Below are 10000 nucleotides of genomic sequence, written 5' to 3' on the forward strand. Positions count from 1 at the left end.
TTTCAGAGGTCCCTCTTTGTGGCACTTGACCACATGACTGAACGTTAGTCCAGGTGCGACAAAACTAATAGCCTGTACAACCTGCCTTGTTTATAGTGTTGTTAAAAAGGCAGAGTAACGCTTTATTATGGACAGACTTCTCCCCAGCTTAGCTATCGTTGTATCAACACATTTTGTCTATGACAGTATACAACCCAGGGTTACTCCAAGCAGTTTAATCACCTCAACTTGCTCAATATCCACATTATTTATTACAAGATTTAGTTGAGGTTTAGGGTGTAGTGAATGATTTGTTCCAAATACAATGCTTTTCATTTTTGAAATATTTAGGACTAACTTATTCCTTGCCACCCATTCTGAAACGAACTGCAGCTCTTTGTTAAGTGTTGCAGTGACTTCACATGCTGTAGTAGCTAACATGTATAGTGTTGAGTCATCTGCATACATAGACCCACTGGCTTTACTCAAGGCCAGTGGCATGTCAAAAGTAAGGGGCCTAGACAGCTGCCCTGGGGAATTCCTGATTCTACCTGGATTATGTTTGAGAGGCTTCCATTCAAGAACACCCTCTGTGTTCTGTTAGACAGGAAACTCTTTATCCACAATATAGCATGAGGTGTAAAGCCATAACACCTATGTTTTTTCCATCAGCAGACCATGATCAATAATGTAAAAAGCCATACTGAAGTCTAACAAAACAGCTCCCACAATCTTTTATCATCAATTTCTCTCAGCCAATCATCAGTCATTTGTGTAAGTGCCGTGCTCGTTGAATGTCCTTCCTTATAAGTGTGTCTGTTGTCAGTTAGTTTACAGTAAAATAGCATTGTATCTGGTCAAACACAAAGGGTTGGTACCAGGCTGATTGGTATGCTATTTGAGCCAGGCTTTACTATTCTTGGGCAGTGGAATGACTTTTGCTTCCTTCCAGGCCTGAGGGCACACACTTTCTAGTAGGCTTAGATTGAAGATATGGCAAATATGAGTGGCAATATCATCCACTATTATCTTCAGTAATTTTCCATACAGATTGTCAGACCCCGGTGGCTTGTCATTGTTGATAGACAACAATAATGTTTTCACCTCTTCCACGCTCACTTTACGGAATTCAAAATTACAATGCTTGTCTTTCAACATTTCATCAGTTATACTTGGATGTGTAGTGTCAGCATTTGTTGCTGGGATGTCATGCCTAAGTTTGCTAATCTTGCCAATGAAAAAATAATTAAAGTAGTTGGCAATATCAGTGGGTTTTGTAATGAATGGGCCATCTGATTTAATGAATGATGGAGCTGAGATTGCCTTTTTGCCCAAAATGTAAGGTGCTCCAAAGCTTTTTACTATCATTCTTTATATAATTGATCTTTGTTTCATAGTATAGTTTTTTTTTTTTTATCCAGTTTAGTCACATGATTTCTACATTTGCAGTAGGTTTTCCAATCGGTTGTGCAGCCAGACTTAATTGCCATTTCTTTTGCCTCATCCCTCTCAACCATACAATTTTTCAATTCCTCATCAATCCACAGGGATTTAACAGTTGTTACTGTAATTTATTTATGGGTGCATGCTTATTAGTAACTGGAATAGGCGATTTAAGGTGTTAAGTGCAGTATCTGGTTCCTCCTCTTTACACACCACAAACCAACAAATATTATTTACATCAACAACATAGGAATCACTACAAAACTTATTGTATGACCTCTTATACACTATATTAGGCCCAGCCTTTGGAACTTTGTTTTTCCTAGATATGGTTACTATGTTGTGATCACTACTGGATTTGGATACTGCTTTAAAGCACATTTCTGCAGCTTTAGTAAATATGTGATCAATACATGTTGATGATTTCTTTCCTGTGCTGGTTGCAACTACCCTGGCAGGTTGACTGATAACCTGAACCAAGTTGCAGACACTGGTTACAGCTTTTTCTTGAGTGGGCAGCTTGATGAAAGCCAGTCAATATTTAAATCACCCAGAAAATATACCTCTCTGTTTATATCACATACATTATCAAGCATTTCACATGTGTTTTCCAGATACTGACTGTTAGCACTTGGGGATCTATAGCAGCTTCCCACCAGAATGGGCTTTATGTGAGGCAGATGAACCTGAAGACATACATGTTATAATCATGTATTGCTACCACTGTATCATCAAAGGTATTATCTAAGTGGGTTTCAGAGATGGTCACAATATGAATGTCATCTGTTACTAGCAAATGATTGATTTCATGAACCTTGTTCCTTAAGCTATATATGTTAACGTCTGCTATTTTTAGCACTTTTCTGGGATGCTTGATTGTTTTCATTGGTTTACTGGGAAGCTTAGCGGAAGTAGACATGCTCATGTTATTTATGTTAGTGCAGGGTGAGCTGCACACAGTGGACTTCCTCCTAGAACACACCACCTCAGTGCTAACAGTGTAACTCTGGTTGATAGGCACATGATTAATGCATTGTCATTGTCTCAACGCAGCCTTATAATGCTGTGAAAGGATCCAGAAACCCAAAGGATTTGGGTGGATCGCATCCTCCTTATAAAACAAGCTTTGTTTCCAGATGGAGAGAGAGATGGAGTGAAAGAAAGAGACAGAGAGAAAGAGAGAGAGGAATTAATGGCTGTCACTGTAAAAAGATGTTGTGCTGATGTCTCTAGTCATGCTGAATATTTTATAGATGGGAGGTTGATGAGAGGGTGCGTGCGTGCGTGCATGCGTGCGTGCGTAACCAGATGTGTGTGTGGAGGAGTAGCAGGGAGTGTCAGAATGCTTCTGATGACTATCAGTATGGGAAACTATTGTGAAAAGGCCACACACACAAACACACACAAACACTCACACAAACACAAACAGACACACACACAAACACAAACAGACACACACACACACACAAACACTCACACAGTATAGGACACTATTGTGGAAAGGCCACACACACACACACAAACACTCACACAAACACAAACACACACAGACACAAATGGACACACTAACAGACACACAAACACACAAACAGTACATTGAGGAACATTAGATGGAGCAACATGTTAACATTGAGGAACATTAGATGGAGCAACATGTTAACATTGAGGAACATTAGACGGAGCAACATGTTAACATTGAGGAACATTAGACGGAGCAACATGTTAACATTGAGGAACATTAGACGGAGCAACATGTTAACATTGAGGAACATTAGACGGAGCAACATGTTAACATTGAGGAACATTAGACGGAGCAACATGTTAACATTGAGGAACATTAGACGGAGCAACATGTTAACATTGAGGAACATTAGACGGAGCAACATGTTAACATTGAGGAACATTAGACGGAGCAACATGTTAACATTGAGGAACATTAGACGGAGCAACATGTTAACATTGAGGAACATTAGACGGAGCAACATGTTAACATTGAGGAACATTAGACGGAGCAACATGAAATGTCTGCACCTTCCTGATGCCCTTATTACGATGTCAAGAGATGAAAAAGATGTGTGAGCAAATAACTTCAGCATCTCCTTTCTCTTACTCTGGCAAGCCAGTACACGCTGTAGTGTAATACTAGTCAGTGTGTGTGTGTGTGGAGTTTAGTGGTAGCAGGCCAGAGCAGTAGAGCTCTCAGAAACAATTATGTCATCTAGACAAGAAAGACATTCCAGATAGAGCACACCAGCTTAGTGTGGATAAACAGTGAGTGGTGTGAATGTTAGTGGATATACACTGAGTGGTGTGAATGTTAGTCCTACCCTCCTCTACCCCCTCTACCGCCGTTACCTCCTCTACCCCCTCTACCGCCGTTACCTCCTCTACCCTCCTCTACCCCCTCTACCGCCGTTACCTCCTCTACCCCCTCTACCGCCGTTACCTCCTCTACCCCTTCTACCGCCGTTACCTCCTCTACCCCCTCTACCCCCGTTACCTCCTCTACCCTCCTCTACCCCCTCTACCGCTGTTACCTCCTCTACCCCCTCTACCGCCGTTACCTCCTCTACCCCCTCTACCGCCGTTACCTCCTCTACCCCCTCTACCCCGTTACCTCCTCTACCCCCTCTACCCCCTCCCCCACCAACGTTCCTCTAACCCCCTTTACCCTCTAACCCCTCTACCCTCTTCTACCCTCCTCTACCCTATTCTATCCTTCTCTAACCCCCTCTACCCTCTTCTACCCTCCTCTACCCTCTTCTACCCTCTTGTACCCTCCTCTACCCTCTTCTACCCTTCTCTAACCCCTCTACCCTATTCTAACCTTCTCTAACCCTCTCTACCCTCTTCTACCCTTATATACCCTCTTCTACCCTCCTCTACCTTCCTCTACCTCTCTCTACCCCCTCTACCTCTCTCTACTCCCTTTACCTCTCTCTACCCACTTCTAACTCTCTCTATCCCCCTCTACCCCCATACGCTTCTCTACTCACCTCTATCCTCCCACCACCCCCTCTACCCCCCTCTACCCACCTCTACCTCCCATCTATCCCCTCCCTATCCTTGGCATACTGAGAGCCTGTCTTTGTATAACTGCCAGGACTGCTACCACAGAGTGCCAAACACACACACCAATGCATGCAGACACACAAGCGTTGCGCACACAAACGAACAACACACACACACACACACACACACCCTTTACCTCTCCTAACCTCTTTCCCTGATCTTCATCCCAGTAATGCTACTCCTTATCATCCCTCCATTTTCTCACCCCTCTATCTCACTCTATAGTGTTACACCCTACAGGAGGATGGGTGGGGTTACACCCTACAGGAGGAAGGGTGGGGTTACACACTACAGTACCATGCTGGGTGGGGTAACACCCTACAGGAGGATGGGTGGGGTTACACCCTACAGAACCATGCTGGGTGGGGTTAGACCCTACAAAACCATGCTGGGTGGGGTTAGACCCTACAGAACCATGCTGGGTGGGGTAACACCCTACAGGAGAATGGGTGGGGTTAGACCCTACAGAACCATGCTGGGTGGGGTTACACCCTACAGGAGGATGGGTGGGGTTAGAACCAACAGTACCATGGTGGGTGGGGTTACACCCTACAGAACCATGCTGGGTGGGGTAACACCCTACAGGAGGATGGGTGGGGTTAGACCCTACAGTACCATGCTGGGTGGGGTAACACCCTACAGGAGGATGGGTGGGGTTAGACCCTACAGAACCATGCTGGGTAGGGTAACACCCTACAGGAGGATGGGTGGGGTTAGACCCTACAGCACCATGCTGGGTGGGGTTACACCCTACAGTACCATGCTGGGCGAGGTTACACACAATACAGTACCATGCTGGGTGAGGTAACACTCTACAGGAGGATGGGTGGGGTTAGACCCTACAGTACCATGCTGGGTGGGGTTACACCCTACAGTACCATGCTGGGTGGGGTAACACCCTACAGGAGGATGGATGGGGTTAGACCCTACAGAACCATGCTGGGTGGAGTTACACCCTACAGAACCATGCTGGTGGGGTTACACACTACAGAAGGATGGGTGAGGTTAGACCCTACAGTACCATTCTGGGTGGGGTTACACCCTACAGAACCATGCTGGGTGGGTTAACACCCTACAGGAGGATGGGTGGGGTTAGACCCTACAGTACCATGCTGGGCGGGGTTAGAACCTACAGTACCATGCTGGGCGGGGTTAGAACCTACAGTACCATGCTGAGCGGGGTAACACCCTAGAGTACAATACTGGGTGAGGTAACACCCTACAGGAGGATGGGTGGGGTTAGACCCTACAGTACCATGCTGGGTGGGGTTACACCCTACAGAACCATGCTGGGTGGGGTAACACCCTACAGGAGGATGGGTGGGGTTAGACCCTACAGTACCATGCTGGGTGGGGTTACACCCTTCAGGAGGATGGGTGGGGTTAGACCCTACAGAATCATGCTGGGTGGGGTAACACCCTACAGGAGGATGGGTGGGGTTAGACCCTACAGTACCATGCTGGGTGGGGTTACACCCTACAGGAGGATGGGTGGGGTTAGAACCTACAGTACCATGCTGGGTGGGGTTACACCCTACAGAACCATGCTGGGTGGGGTAACACCCTACAGGAGGATGGGTGGGGTTAGACCCTACAGTACCATGCCGGGTGGGGTTACACACTACAGGAGGATGGGTGGGGTTAGACCCTACAGAACCATGCTGGGTGGGGTAACACCCTACATGAGGATGGGTGGGGTTAGACACTACAGTACCATGCTGGGTGGGGTTACACCCTACAGTACCATGCTGGGCGGGGTTACACCCTACAGTACCATGCTGGGTGGGGTAACACCCTACAGGAGGATGGGTGGGGTTAGACCCTACAGTACCATGCTGGGCGGGGTTAGAACCTACAGTACCATGCTGGGTGGGGTTAGAACCTACAGTACCATGCTGGGCGGGGTTAGAACCTACAGTACCATGCTGAGCGGGGTAACACCCTAGAGTACCATACTGGGTGAGGTAACACCCTACAGGAGGATGGGTGGGGTTAGACCCTACAGTACCATGCTGGGTGGGGTTACACCCTACAGAACCATGCTGGGTGTGGTAACACCCTACAGGAGGATGGGTGGGGTTAGACCCTACAGTACCATGCTGGGTGGGGTTACACCCTACAGGAGGATGGGTGGGGTTAGACCCTACAGAATCATGCTGGGTGGGGTAACACCCTACAGGAGGATGGGTGGGGTTAGACCCTACAGTACCATGCTGGGTGGGGTAACACCCTACAGGAGGATGGGTGGGGTTAGAACCTACAGTACCATGCTGGGTGGGGTTACACCCTACAGAACCATGCTGGGTGGGGTAACACCCTACAGGAGGATGGGTGGGGTTAGACCCTACAGTACCATGCCGGGTGGGGTTACACCCTACAGGAGGATGGGTGGGGTTAGACCCTACAGAACCATGCTGGGTGGGGTAACACCCTACATGAGGATGGGTGGGGTTAGACACTACAGTACCATGCTGGGTGGGGTTACACCCTACAGTACCATGCTGGGCGGGGTTACACCCTACAGTACCATGCTGGGTGGGGTAACACCCTACAGGAGGATGGGTGGGGTTAGACCCTACAGTACCATGCTGGGCGAGGTTAGAACCTACAGTACCATGCTGGGCGGGGTTAGAACCTACAGTACCATGCTGAGCGGGGTAACACCCTACAGGAGGATGGGTGGGGTTAGACCCTAAAGTACCATGCTGGGTGGGGTAACACCCTAAAGGAGGATGGGCGGGGTTACACTCTACAGTACCATGCTGGGTGGGGTAACACCCTACAGGAAGATGGGTGGGGTTAGACCCTACAGTACCATGCTGGGTGGGGTAACACCCTACAGGAGGATTGGTGGGGTTAGACCCTACAGAACCATGATGGGTGGGGTTAGACCCTACAGAACCGAGCTGGGTTGGGTTACACCCTACAGAACCATGCTGGGTGGGGTTACACCCTACAGAACCATGCCGGGTGGGGTTACACCCTACAGAACCATGCTGGGCGGGGTTACATCCTACAGAACCATGCTGGGTGGGGTTACACCCTACAGAACCATGATGGGTGGGGTTACCTCCCACAGAACCATATTGGGTGGGGTTACACCCTACATAACCATGATGGGTGGGGTTACACCCTACAGAACCATGCTGGGTGGGGTTACACCCTACAGAACCATGCTGGGCGGGGTTACATCCTACAGAACCATGCTGGGTGGGGTTACACCCTACAGGAGGATGGGCGGGGTTACACCCTACAGAACCATGCTGGGTGGGTTTACACCCTACAGAACCATGCTGGGTGGGGTTACACCCTACAGAACCATGCTGGGTGGGGTTACACCCTACAGGAGGATGGGTGGGGTTACACCCTACAGTACAATGCTGGGTGGAGTTACACCCTACAGAACCATGGTGGGCGGGGTTACATCCTACAGGAGGATGGGTGGGGTTACACCCTACAGGAGGATGGGTGGGGTTAGACCCTACAGGAGGATGGGTGGGGTTACACCCTACAGGAGGATGCTGGGTGGGGTTACACCCTACAGAACCATGCTGGGTGGGGTTACACCCTACAGAACCATGCTGGGCGGGGTTACATCCTACAGAACCATGCTGGGTGGGGTTACACCCTACAAGAGGATGGGCGGGGTTACACCCTACAGAACCATGCTGGGCGGGGTTACACCCTACAGAACCATGCTGGGCGGGGTTACACCCTACAGAACCATGCTGGGTGGGGTTACACCCTACAGGAGGATGGGTGGGGTTACACCCTACAGTACAATGCTGGGTGGGGTTACACCCTACAGAACCATGCTGGGCGGGGTTACACCCTACAGGAGGATGGGTGGGGTTACACCCTACAGGAGGATGGGCGGGGTTATACCCTACAGGACGATGGGCGGGGTTACACCCTACAGGAGGATGGGTGGGGTTACACCCTACAGAACCATGCTGGGTGGGGTTACACCCTACAGATGGATGGGTGGGGTTACACCCTACAGAACCATGCTGGGTGGGGTTACACCCTACAGAACCATGATGGGTGTGGTTACACCCTACAGAATCATATTGGGTGGGGTTACACCCTACAGAACCATATTGGGTGGGGTTACACCCTACAGAACCATATTGTTGGGGTTACACCCTACAGAACCATGCTGGGTGGGGTTAGACCCTACAGAACCATGATGGGTTGGGTTACACCCTACAGAACCATGATGGGTGGGGTTACACCCTACAGAACCATATTGGGTGGGGTTACTCCCTACAGAACCATATTGGGTGGGGTTACACCCTACAGAACCCATGCTGGTTGGGGTTACATCCGACAGGAGGATGGGCAGGCTTACACCCTACAGGAGGGTGGGCAGGGTTACACCCTACCGTACCATGATGGGTGGGGTTACACCCTACAGAACCATATTGGGTGGGGTTACTCCCTACAGAACCATATTGGGTGGGGTTACACCCTACAGAACCCATGCTGGTTGGGGTTACATCCGACAGGAGGATGGGCAGGCTTACACCCTACAGGAGGGTGGGCGGGGTTACACCCTACAGAACCATGCTGGGTGTGGTTACACCCTACAGAACCATGCTGGGTGGGGTAACACCCTACAGAACCATGCTGGGCGGGGTCACACCCTACAGGAGGATGTGTGGGGTTACACCCTACAGGAGGATGGGTGGGGTTACACCCTACAGAGCCATGCTGGGTGGGATTACATCCTACAGAACCATGCTGGGTGGGGTTACACCCTACAGAACCTTGCTGGGTGGGGTTACATCCTACAGGATGGGTGGTGTTACACCCTACAGAACCTTGCTGGGTGGGGTTACATCCTACAGGAGGATTGCTGGGGTTACATCCTACAGAACCATGCTGGGTGAGGTTAAATCCTACAGAACCATGCTGGGCGGGGTTAGACCCTACAGGAGGATGGGCGGGGTTACACCCTACAGGAGGATGGGTGGGGTTACACCCTACAGGAGGATGGGTGGGGTTACACCCTACAGGAGGATGGGCGGGGTTACACCCTACAGGAGGATGGGTGGGGTTACACCCTACAGGAGGATGGGTGGGGTTACACCCTACAGAAGGATGGGCGGGGTTACACCCTACAGGAGGATGGGTAAGGTAACCTATACTGAACCATACTGGGTGTCTGTGGCTCAAAGTTCAGAATCAGTGCTGAACTAACAGAGGAAAACATATTTCTCTCTCTGTTGCTCTTTTTTTCTCTCTTTTTCAGCCGCTGGCTGCTCCACATGATCCCCTCATACACACATACAAACACACACGCACAGTTGTCCCGTGGGTATGCTGTAACAGTGCCAGGCAGACCTACTGATGTTCTATAGAGGGTGTACTCCTCCGAGTCCTCCTTTCTCCTCCCCCCATCCCTGCCTTCATCAATTTCCCTCTCTCCCCCTCTCTCTATCCCTCTCTATCTCTTTCCCTTTCCATCTCTCGATCTCTGTACCGATTTTTCCTTGAGCGGATG

Source organism: Oncorhynchus clarkii, chromosome 9 (assembly GCF_045791955.1).
Source record: "Oncorhynchus clarkii lewisi isolate Uvic-CL-2024 chromosome 9, UVic_Ocla_1.0, whole genome shotgun sequence".
NCBI classification, from domain to species: Eukaryota; Metazoa; Chordata; class Actinopteri; order Salmoniformes; family Salmonidae; genus Oncorhynchus; species Oncorhynchus clarkii.